The sequence below is a fragment of the Culex pipiens genome, chromosome 3, assembly GCF_016801865.2.
Source record: "Culex pipiens pallens isolate TS chromosome 3, TS_CPP_V2, whole genome shotgun sequence".
NCBI classification, from domain to species: Eukaryota; Metazoa; Arthropoda; class Insecta; order Diptera; family Culicidae; genus Culex; species Culex pipiens.
Window position 1 is genome coordinate 109,382,493 of NC_068939.1, and position 12,290 is coordinate 109,394,782.

General features: G+C 36.5%; 1 protein-coding gene across 2 annotated transcripts in view; it reads right to left on the reverse strand.

Moving 5' to 3' along the window:
* LOC120423429 (sodium-dependent phosphate transporter 2) overlaps positions 1–12,290 on the reverse strand; it is a 121,791-nt gene that overhangs the window by 15,339 nt on the left and 94,162 nt on the right. The gene's annotated exons all lie outside the window — the stretch shown is intronic.

The following is a 12,290-nucleotide window of genomic DNA, read 5'->3' on the forward strand; positions in this document are numbered from 1 at the left end:
AATTTGAGTTGTTGATTGCCTATTAAAAAATAAAATGCATTTTTTGAAAATTGCATCACCGCCATTTTGGCCGCCATCTTGGATTTAAAAATTCTAAATCATTTTTGCGTAGTTAAGGGGTCATACCTAAGCTCGACAATCAAAAATTAGACAATGCAAAAAAAAAATGTTTTTCTTGATTCGATTATCCAAAGTTTCGATTATTCGAAGTTAAAATTTTTTGTTCACTCAACTCTGACAGGTATCTCAGTAAATATTAATGAGACATTCATAAACCACGTGGACAGTCGCATCCTCCCTCCAGTGTTAACGTGGTTTGTGGATGGTCCCTTATCTGATTTTTTATGTTAAAAGAGAAAGTTTTGAAAAAATCTGCGCCTTCTATGAAAATATTCATAATTTAAAATTCAAGACAACACTCTGAAAAGGGCATAATTTGGCCCTGAAAACCCATTTCAAATGCAAGATTTTGAATTTAAAATGGTAATATTCGCATGCACCTTGATCACATGACTTTCTTTTGACACTCACTAAGAAAGAAATCCGAAAGTGAGCTTGGGTTTCCTTACTTGTAATATTGGAAAATAAAACTCAAAAATTAATTTCGAGATTATTGGACAGAATTTAGATTTCACTAGTTTATTTGCAGGAGACTGTCACTTTTCGTTGATGAACCATGTTTGTAAACAAAACTAAATGAATTAAATAAAGTGAAACTAACAATGAAGTTCACGAAAAAAACGATTAATGTTTCTTTGAAAGTTTGAAATATTCTTTGTCGTGTTTTACCTCTTTTCACTTTCTGGCTGAGAGGTTGCGTAAAATAATATTTTGAGGTAATACCGTATCTGAAAAAGACATTTGCCTCACTGTTTCAAAAGAGTTCAAATTTGATGAAAAAACATAAATAAATTTTAACAAAAATATCTTTCTTTCAATTGCTGTCAACCATCAGCTTTGACTCAACCAAGGACTCAACTCAAAAGAAGTGCAAAAATGAGTGTATTTTTTTCGCCAAAAACAAACACCACTTCACACAATGTGACGTCAAGCTACAACGCGCAAAGACCACATTTTGTTCCGCGTTGACGACTGTAATCAATCAGTTTCGGCTCGAGCACATCCTATCCTGCTGCTCAAACCAACGATGGTTCACAGATAAAAAATGTGTAATTTTGGTAGATGTAAGGTTTAATTTTGTAAACCTCAAATAATAAGGAAAACGCAGAATTACACTTAAATACATGTAAATTTACATATGTTTTGACACTTAGTCTGTTCACGTCATCTGATGTAGTATTACGATATTTTTTACAGTGTATGTTGAGCAAATCTTTTCTGTGGTGGCACACTTTTTCTTGTCCGACGGTGGACTGTGACGTTTCCGGTCAGCTGATTTGAAGTATTATGTATTTTACCCATTTTTGCCTTTCTTACTAAAGAAAGGTATAGGTTTTACTTTAAGGCTGGACGTCATTTTCACCTTCGTAAATATGTCGATTCAGCATGAATTTTCTTCGGAAAAATCGTCAAAAAATCACACTGCATCGATTTTAGACGCTCCATCGATTCACCTTGACAGAACTCGCCTATCTCCAACACTCGAATTTTGAGAAAATAAATTCCGTGGAGTTCGAGTGATGTCCGTGTGTGGTAAATTTTTTGCCAAATTTTGTGTCGCGTAATCCTCGGCTCCCCTATTTTCGATTTTGATTGTTCCAAGTGCATTTGAAAGCTGGTGTGCTGAACAAGGGTCATTTTGAGACCGAATTTCGAAATATCCATCTGTTTTCGGATGCGGCCAGACTTTTCAACAAAATACACAGTTTTCAAATGAAAATATGGTCAAAATTTTTCATTTTCATATCTTTTATTTATCTCAAAAATTGCATTTTTCGAGCTCTACAACCTCCCAAATTTTCATCCAGATCCATAATCTGGTTCTGGAGTTAGAGCCGTTTGATTAACCTACCAAAAGAAAAAAAAATCCCTAAAACAAGGTAAAAGCCCACCTGGTGACCTTTGCCAACACTTTTCATTTCCGATTTTATCCGAAATTTCTTTCTACATTCATAGTACCGACCATGAGTGAGCATCTGAAACAAATTTGACATCTATCGGCAATCCGGATCAATTTTTAGAGCGATTTACTTTTTGCCTTTCTTACTAAAGAAAGGTATAGGTTTTACTTTAAGGCTGGACGTCATTTTCACCTTCGTAAATATGTCGATTCAGCATGAATTTTCTTCGGAAAAATCGTCAAAAAATCACACTGCATCGATTTTAGACGCTCCATCGATTCACCTTGACAGAACTCGCCTATCTCCAACACTCGAATTTTGAGAAAATAAATTCCGTGGAGTTCGAGTGATGTCCGTGTGTGGTAAATTTTTTGCCAAATTTTGTGTCGCGTAATCCTCGGCTCCCCTATTTTCGATTTTGATTGTTCCAAGTGCATTTGAAAGCTGGTGTGCTGAACAAGGGTCATTTTGAGACCGAATTTCGAAATATCCATCTGTTTTCGGATGCGGCCAGACTTTTCAACAAAATACACAGTTTTCAAATGAAAATATGGTCAAAATTTTTCATTTTCATATCTTTTATTTATCTCAAAAATTGCATTTTTCGAGCTCTACAACCTCCCAAATTTTCATCCAGATCCATAATCTGGTTCTGGAGTTAGAGCCGTTTGATTAACCTACCAAAAGAAAAAAAATCCCTAAAAAAAGGTAAAAGCCCACCTGGTGACCTTTGCCAACACTTTTCATTTCCGATTTTATCCGAAATTTCTTTCTACATTCATAGTACAGACCATGAGTGAGCATCTGAAACAAATTTGACATCTATCGGCAATCCGGATCAATTTTTAGAGCGATTTACTTTTTGCCTTTCTTACTAAAGAAAGGTATAGGTTTTACTTTAAGGCTGGACGTCATTTTCACCTTCGTAAATATGTCGATTCAGCATGAATTTTCTTCGGAAAAATCGTCAAAAAATCACACTGCATCGATTTTAGACGCTCCATCGATTCACCTTGACAGAACTCGCCTATCTCCAACACTCGAATTTTGAGAAAATAAATTCCGTGGAGTTCGAGTGATGTCCGTGTGTGGTAAATTTTTTGCCAAATTTTGTGTCGCGTAATCCTCGGCTCCCCTATTTTCGATTTTGATTGTTCCAAGTGCATTTGAAAGCTGGTGTGCTGAACAAGGGTCATTTTGAGACCGAATTTCGAAATATCCATCTGTTTTCGGATGCGGCCAGACTTTTCAACAAAATACACAGTTTTCAAATGAAAATATGGTCAAAATTTTTCATTTTCATATCTTTTATTTATCTCAAAAATTGCATTTTTCGAGCTCTACAACCTCCCAAATTTTCATCCAGATCCATAATCTGGTTCTGGAGTTAGAGCCGTTTGATTAACCTACCAAAAGAAAAAAAAATCCCTAAAAAAAGGTAAAAGCCCACCTGGTGACCTTTGCCAACACTTTTCATTTCCGATTTTATCCGAAATTTCTTTCTACATTCATAGTACAGACCATGAGTGAGCATCTGAAACAAATTTGACATCTATCGGCAATCCGGATCAATTTTTAGAGCGATTTACTTTTTGCCTTTCTTACTAAAGAAAGGTATAGGTTTTACTTTAAGGCTGGACGTCATTTTCACCTTCGTAAATATGTCGATTCAGCATGAATTTTCTTCGGAAAAATCGTCAAAAAATCACACTGCATCGATTTTAGACGCTCCATCGATTCACCTTGACAGAACTCGCCTATCTCCAACACTCGAATTTTGAGAAAATAAATTCCGTGGAGTTCGAGTGATGTCCGTGTGTGGTAAATTTTTTGCCAAATTTTGTGTCGCGTAATCCTCGGCTCCCCTATTTTCGATTTTGATTGTTCCAAGTGCATTTGAAAGCTGGTGTGCTGAACAAGGGTCATTTTGAGACCGAATTTCGAAATATCCATCTGTTTTCGGATGCGGCCAGACTTTTCAACAAAATACACAGTTTTCAAATGAAAATATGGTCAAAATTTTTCATTTTCATATCTTTTATTTATCTCAAAAATTGCATTTTTCGAGCTCTACAACCTCCCAAATTTTCATCCAGATCCATAATCTGGTTCTGGAGTTAGAGCCGTTTGATTAACCTACCAAAAGAAAAAAAAATCCCTAAAACAAGGTAAAAGCCCACCTGGTGACCTTTGCCAACACTTTTCATTTCCGATTTTATCCGAAATTTCTTTCTACATTCATAGTACCGACCATGAGTGAGCATCTGAAACAAATTTGACATCTATCGGCAATCCGGATCAATTTTTAGAGCGATTTACTTTTTGCCTTTCTTACTAAAGAAAGGTATAGGTTTTACTTTAAGGCTGGACGTCATTTTCACCTTCGTAAATATGTCGATTCAGCATGAATTTTCTTCGGAAAAATCGTCAAAAAATCACACTGCATCGATTTTAGACGCTCCATCGATTCACCTTGACAGAACTCGCCTATCTCCAACACTCGAATTTTGAGAAAATAAATTCCGTGGAGTTCGAGTGATGTCCGTGTGTGGTAAATTTTTTGCCAAATTTTGTGTCGCGTAATCCTCGGCTCCCCTATTTTCGATTTTGATTGTTCCAAGTGCATTTGAAAGCTGGTGTGCTGAACAAGGGTCATTTTGAGACCGAATTTCGAAATATCCATCTGTTTTCGGATGCGGCCAGACTTTTCAACAAAATACACAGTTTTCAAATGAAAATATGGTCAAAATTTTTCATTTTCATATCTTTTATTTATCTCAAAAATTGCATTTTTCGAGCTCTACAACCTCCCAAATTTTCATCCAGATCCATAATCTGGTTCTGGAGTTAGAGCCGTTTGATTAACCTACCAAAAGAAAAAAAAATCCCTAAAAAAAGGTAAAAGCCCACCTGGTGACCTTTGCCAACACTTTTCATTTCCGATTTTATCCGAAATTTCTTTCTACATTCATAGTACAGACCATGAGTGAGCATCTGAAACAAATTTGACATCTATCGGCAATCCGGATCAATTTTTAGAGCGATTTACTTTTTGCCTTTCTTACTAAAGAAAGGTATAGGTTTTACTTTAAGGCTGGACGTCATTTTCACCTTCGTAAATATGTCGATTCAGCATGAATTTTCTTCGGAAAAATCGTCAAAAAATCACACTGCATCGATTTTAGACGCTCCATCGATTCACCTTGACAGAACTCGCCTATCTCCAACACTCGAATTTTGAGAAAATAAATTCCGTGGAGTTCGAGTGATGTCCGTGTGTGGTAAATTTTTTGCCAAATTTTGTGTCGCGTAATCCTCGGCTCCCCTATTTTCGATTTTGATTGTTCCAAGTGCATTTGAAAGCTGGTGTGCTGAACAAGGGTCATTTTGAGACCGAATTTCGAAATATCCATCTGTTTTCGGATGCGGCCAGACTTTTCAACAAAATACACAGTTTTCAAATGAAAATATGGTCAAAATTTTTCATTTTCATATCTTTTATTTATCTCAAAAATTGCATTTTTCGAGCTCTACAACCTCCCAAATTTTCATCCAGATCCATAATCTGGTTCTGGAGTTAGAGCCGTTTGATTAACCTACCAAAAGAAAAAAAAATCCCTAAAAAAAGGTAAAAGCCCACCTGGTGACCTTTGCCAACACTTTTCATTTCCGATTTTATCCGAAATTTCTTTCTACATTCACAGTACAGACCATGAGTGAGCATCTGAAACAAATTTGACATCTATCGGCAATCCGGATCAATTTTTAGAGCGATTTACTTTTTGCCTTTCTTACTAAAGAAAGGTATAGGTTTTACTTTAAGGCTGGACGTCATTTTCACCTTCGTAAATATGTCGATTCAGCATGAATTTTCTTCGGAAAAATCGTCAAAAAATCACACTGCATCGATTTTAGACGCTCCATCGATTCACCTTGACAGAACTCGCCTATCTCCAACACTCGAATTTTGAGAAAATAAATTCCGTGGAGTTCGAGTGATGTCCGTGTGTGGTAAATTTTTTGCCAAATTTTGTGTCGCGTAATCCTCGGCTCCCCTATTTTCGATTTTGATTGTTCCAAGTGCATTTGAAAGCTGGTGTGCTGAACAAGGGTCATTTTGAGACCGAATTTCGAAATATCCATCTGTTTTCGGATGCGGCCAGACTTTTCAACAAAATACACAGTTTTCAAATGAAAATATGGTCAAAATTTTTCATTTTCATATCTTTTATTTATCTCAAAAATTGCATTTTTCGAGCTCTACAACCTCCCAAATTTTCATCCAGATCCATAATCTGGTTCTGGAGTTAGAGCCGTTTGATTAACCTACCAAAAGAAAAAAAAATCCCTAAAAAAAGGTAAAAGCCCACCTGGTGACCTTTGCCAACACTTTTCATTTCCGATTTTATCCGAAATTTCTTTCTACATTCACAGTACAGACCATGAGTGAGCATCTGAAACAAATTTGACATCTATCGGCAATCCGGATCAATTTTTAGAGCGATTTACTTTTTGCCTTTCTTACTAAAGAAAGGTATAGGTTTTACTTTAAGGCTGGACGTCATTTTCACCTTCGTAAATATGTCGATTCAGCATGAATTTTCTTCGGAAAAATCGTCAAAAAATCACACTGCATCGATTTTAGACGCTCCATCGATTCACCTTGACAGAACTCGCCTATCTCCAACACTCGAATTTTGAGAAAATAAATTCCGTGGAGTTCGAGTGATGTCCGTGTGTGGTAAATTTTTTGCCAAATTTTGTGTCGCGTAATCCTCGGCTCCCCTATTTTCGATTTTGATTGTTCCAAGTGCATTTGAAAGCTGGTGTGCTGAACAAGGGTCATTTTGAGACCGAATTTCGAAATATCCATCTGTTTTCGGATGCGGCCAGACTTTTCAACAAAATACACAGTTTTCAAATGAAAATATGGTCAAAATTTTTCATTTTCATATCTTTTATTTATCTCAAAAATTGCATTTTTCGAGCTCTACAACCTCCCAAATTTTCATCCAGATCCATAATCTGGTTCTGGAGTTAGAGCCGTTTGATTAACCTACCAAAAGAAAAAAAAATCCCTAAAAAAAGGTAAAAGCCCACCTGGTGACCTTTGCCAACACTTTTCATTTCCGATTTTATCCGAAATTTCTTTCTACATTCACAGTACAGACCATGAGTGAGCATCTGAAACAAATTTGACATCTATCGGCAATCCGGATCAATTTTTAGAGCGATTTACTTTTTGCCTTTCTTACTAAAGAAAGGTATAGGTTTTACTTTAAGGCTGGACGTCATTTTCACCTTCGTAAATATGTCGATTCAGCATGAATTTTCTTCGGAAAAATCGTCAAAAAATCACACTGCATCGATTTTAGACGCTCCATCGATTCACCTTGACAGAACTCGCCTATCTCCAACACTCGAATTTTGAGAAAATAAATTCCGTGGAGTTCGAGTGATGTCCGTGTGTGGTAAATTTTTTGCCAAATTTTGTGTCGCGTAATCCTCGGCTCCCCTATTTTCGATTTTGATTGTTCCAAGTGCATTTGAAAGCTGGTGTGCTGAACAAGGGTCATTTTGAGACCGAATTTCGAAATATCCATCTGTTTTCGGATGCGGCCAGACTTTTCAACAAAATACACAGTTTTCAAATGAAAATATGGTCAAAATTTTTCATTTTCATATCTTTTATTTATCTCAAAAATTGCATTTTTCGAGCTCTACAACCTCCCAAATTTTCATCCAGATCCATAATCTGGTTCTGGAGTTAGAGCCGTTTGATTAACCTACCAAAAGAAAAAAAAATCCCTAAAAAAAGGTAAAAGCCCACCTGGTGACCTTTGCCAACACTTTTCATTTCCGATTTTATCCGAAATTTCTTTCTACATTCATAGTACAGACCATGAGTGAGCATCTGAAACAAATTTGACATCTATCGGCAATCCGGATCAATTTTTAGAGCGATTTACTTTTTGCCTTTCTTACTAAAGAAAGGTATAGGTTTTACTTTAAGGCTGGACGTCATTTTCACCTTCGTAAATATGTCGATTCAGCATGAATTTTCTTCGGAAAAATCGTCAAAAAATCACACTGCATCGATTTTAGACGCTCCATCGATTCACCTTGACAGAACTCGCCTATCTCCAACACTCGAATTTTGAGAAAATAAATTCCGTGGAGTTCGAGTGATGTCCGTGTGTGGTAAATTTTTTGCCAAATTTTGTGTCGCGTAATCCTCGGCTCCCCTATTTTCGATTTTGATTGTTCCAAGTGCATTTGAAAGCTGGTGTGCTGAACAAGGGTCATTTTGAGACCGAATTTCGAAATATCCATCTGTTTTCGGATGCGGCCAGACTTTTCAACAAAATACACAGTTTTCAAATGAAAATATGGTCAAAATTTTTCATTTTCATATCTTTTATTTATCTCAAAAATTGCATTTTTCGAGCTCTACAACCTCCCAAATTTTCATCCAGATCCATAATCTGGTTCTGGAGTTAGAGCCGTTTGATTAACCTACCAAAAGAAAAAAAAATCCCTAAAAAAAGGTAAAAGCCCACCTGGTGACCTTTGCCAACACTTTTCATTTCCGATTTTATCCGAAATTTCTTTCTACATTCATAGTACAGACCATGAGTGAGCATCTGAAACAAATTTGACATCTATCGGCAATCCGGATCAATTTTTAGAGCGATTTACTTTTTGCCTTTCTTACTAAAGAAAGGTATAGGTTTTACTTTAAGGCTGGACGTCATTTTCACCTTCGTAAATATGTCGATTCAGCATGAATTTTCTTCGGAAAAATCGTCAAAAAATCACACTGCATCGATTTTAGACGCTCCATCGATTCACCTTGACAGAACTCGCCTATCTCCAACACTCGAATTTTGAGAAAATAAATTCCGTGGAGTTCGAGTGATGTCCGTGTGTGGTAAATTTTTTGCCAAATTTTGTGTCGCGTAATCCTCGGCTCCCCTATTTTCGATTTTGATTGTTCCAAGTGCATTTGAAAGCTGGTGTGCTGAACAAGGGTCATTTTGAGACCGAATTTCGAAATATCCATCTGTTTTCGGATGCGGCCAGACTTTTCAACAAAATACACAGTTTTCAAATGAAAATATGGTCAAAATTTTTCATTTTCATATCTTTTATTTATCTCAAAAATTGCATTTTTCGAGCTCTACAACCTCCCAAATTTTCATCCAGATCCATAATCTGGTTCTGGAGTTAGAGCCGTTTGATTAACCTACCAAAAGAAAAAAAAATCCCTAAAAAAAGGTAAAAGCCCACCTGGTGACCTTTGCCAACACTTTTCATTTCCGATTTTATCCGAAATTTCTTTCTACATTCATAGTACAGACCATGAGTGAGCATCTGAAACAAATTTGACATCTATCGGCAATCCGGATCAATTTTTAGAGCGATTTACTTTTTGCCTTTCTTACTAAAGAAAGGTATAGGTTTTACTTTAAGGCTGGACGTCATTTTCACCTTCGTAAATATGTCGATTCAGCATGAATTTTCTTCGGAAAAATCGTCAAAAAATCACACTGCATCGATTTTAGACGCTCCATCGATTCACCTTGACAGAACTCGCCTATCTCCAACACTCGAATTTTGAGAAAATAAATTCCGTGGAGTTCGAGTGATGTCCGTGTGTGGTAAATTTTTTGCCAAATTTTGTGTCGCGTAATCCTCGGCTCCCCTATTTTCGATTTTGATTGTTCCAAGTGCATTTGAAAGCTGGTGTGCTGAACAAGGGTCATTTTGAGACCGAATTTCGAAATATCCATCTGTTTTCGGATGCGGCCAGACTTTTCAACAAAATACACAGTTTTCAAATGAAAATATGGTCAAAATTTTTCATTTTCATATCTTTTATTTATCTCAAAAATTGCATTTTTCGAGCTCTACAACCTCCCAAATTTTCATCCAGATCCATAATCTGGTTCTGGAGTTAGAGCCGTTTGATTAACCTACCAAAAGAAAAAAAAATCCCTAAAAAAAGGTAAAAGCCCACCTGGTGACCTTTGCCAACACTTTTCATTTCCGATTTTATCCGAAATTTCTTTCTACATTCACAGTACAGACCATGAGTGAGCATCTGAAACAAATTTGACATCTATCGGCAATCCGGATCAATTTTTAGAGCGATTTACTTTTTGCCTTTCTTACTAAAGAAAGGTATAGGTTTTACTTTAAGGCTGGACGTCATTTTCACCTTCGTAAATATGTCGATTCAGCATGAATTTTCTTCGGAAAAATCGTCAAAAAATCACACTGCATCGATTTTAGACGCTCCATCGATTCACCTTGACAGAACTCGCCTATCTCCAACACTCGAATTTTGAGAAAATAAATTCCGTGGAGTTCGAGTGATGTCCGTGTGTGGTAAATTTTTTGCCAAATTTTGTGTCGCGTAATCCTCGGCTCCCCTATTTTCGATTTTGATTGTTCCAAGTGCATTTGAAAGCTGGTGTGCTGAACAAGGGTCATTTTGAGACCGAATTTCGAAATATCCATCTGTTTTCGGATGCGGCCAGACTTTTCAACAAAATACACAGTTTTCAAATGAAAATATGGTCAAAATTTTTCATTTTCATATCTTTTATTTATCTCAAAAATTGCATTTTTCGAGCTCTACAACCTCCCAAATTTTCATCCAGATCCATAATCTGGTTCTGGAGTTAGAGCCGTTTGATTAACCTACCAAAAGAAAAAAAAATCCCTAAAAAAAGGTAAAAGCCCACCTGGTGACCTTTGCCAACACTTTTCATTTCCGATTTTATCCGAAATTTCTTTCTACATTCATAGTACAGACCATGAGTGAGCATCTGAAACAAATTTGACATCTATCGGCAATCCGGATCAATTTTTAGAGCGATTTACTTTTTGCCTTTCTTACTAAAGAAAGGTATAGGTTTTACTTTAAGGCTGGACGTCATTTTCACCTTCGTAAATATGTCGATTCAGCATGAATTTTCTTCGGAAAAATCGTCAAAAAATCACACTGCATCGATTTTAGACGCTCCATCGATTCACCTTGACAGAACTCGCCTATCTCCAACACTCGAATTTTGAGAAAATAAATTCCGTGGAGTTCGAGTGATGTCCGTGTGTGGTAAATTTTTTGCCAAATTTTGTGTCGCGTAATCCTCGGCTCCCCTATTTTCGATTTTGATTGTTCCAAGTGCATTTGAAAGCTGGTGTGCTGAACAAGGGTCATTTTGAGACCGAATTTCGAAATATCCATCTGTTTTCGGATGCGGCCAGACTTTTCAACAAAATACACAGTTTTCAAATGAAAATATGGTCAAAATTTTTCATTTTCATATCTTTTATTTATCTCAAAAATTGCATTTTTCGAGCTCTACAACCTCCCAAATTTTCATCCAGATCCATAATCTGGTTCTGGAGTTAGAGCCGTTTGATTAACCTACCAAAAGAAAAAAAAATCCCTAAAAAAAGGTAAAAGCCCACCTGGTGACCTTTGCCAACACTTTTCATTTCCGATTTTATCCGAAATTTCTTTCTACATTCATAGTACAGACCATGAGTGAGCATCTGAAACAAATTTGACATCTATCGGCAATCCGGATCAATTTTTAGAGCGATTTACTTTTTGCCTTTCTTACTAAAGAAAGGTATAGGTTTTACTTTAAGGCTGGACGTCATTTTCACCTTCGTAAATATGTCGATTCAGCATGAATTTTCTTCGGAAAAATCGTCAAAAAATCACACTGCATCGATTTTAGACGCTCCATCGATTCACCTTGACAGAACTCGCCTATCTCCAACACTCGAATTTTGAGAAAATAAATTCCGTGGAGTTCGAGTGATGTCCGTGTGTGGTAAATTTTTTGCCAAATTTTGTGTCGCGTAATCCTCGGCTCCCCTATTTTCGATTTTGATTGTTCCAAGTGCATTTGAAAGCTGGTGTGCTGAACAAGGGTCATTTTGAGACCGAATTTCGAAATATCCATCTGTTTTCGGATGCGGCCAGACTTTTCAACAAAATACACAGTTTTCAAATGAAAATATGGTCAAAATTTTTCATTTTCATATCTTTTATTTATCTCAAAAATTGCATTTTTCGAGCTCTACAACCTCCCAAATTTTCATCCAGATCCATAATCTGGTTCTGGAGTTAGAGCCGTTTGATTAACCTACCAAAAGAAAAAAAAATCCCTAAAAAAAGGTAAAAGCCCACCTGGTGACCTTTGCCAACACTTTTCATTTCCGATTTTATCCGAAATTTCTTTCTACATT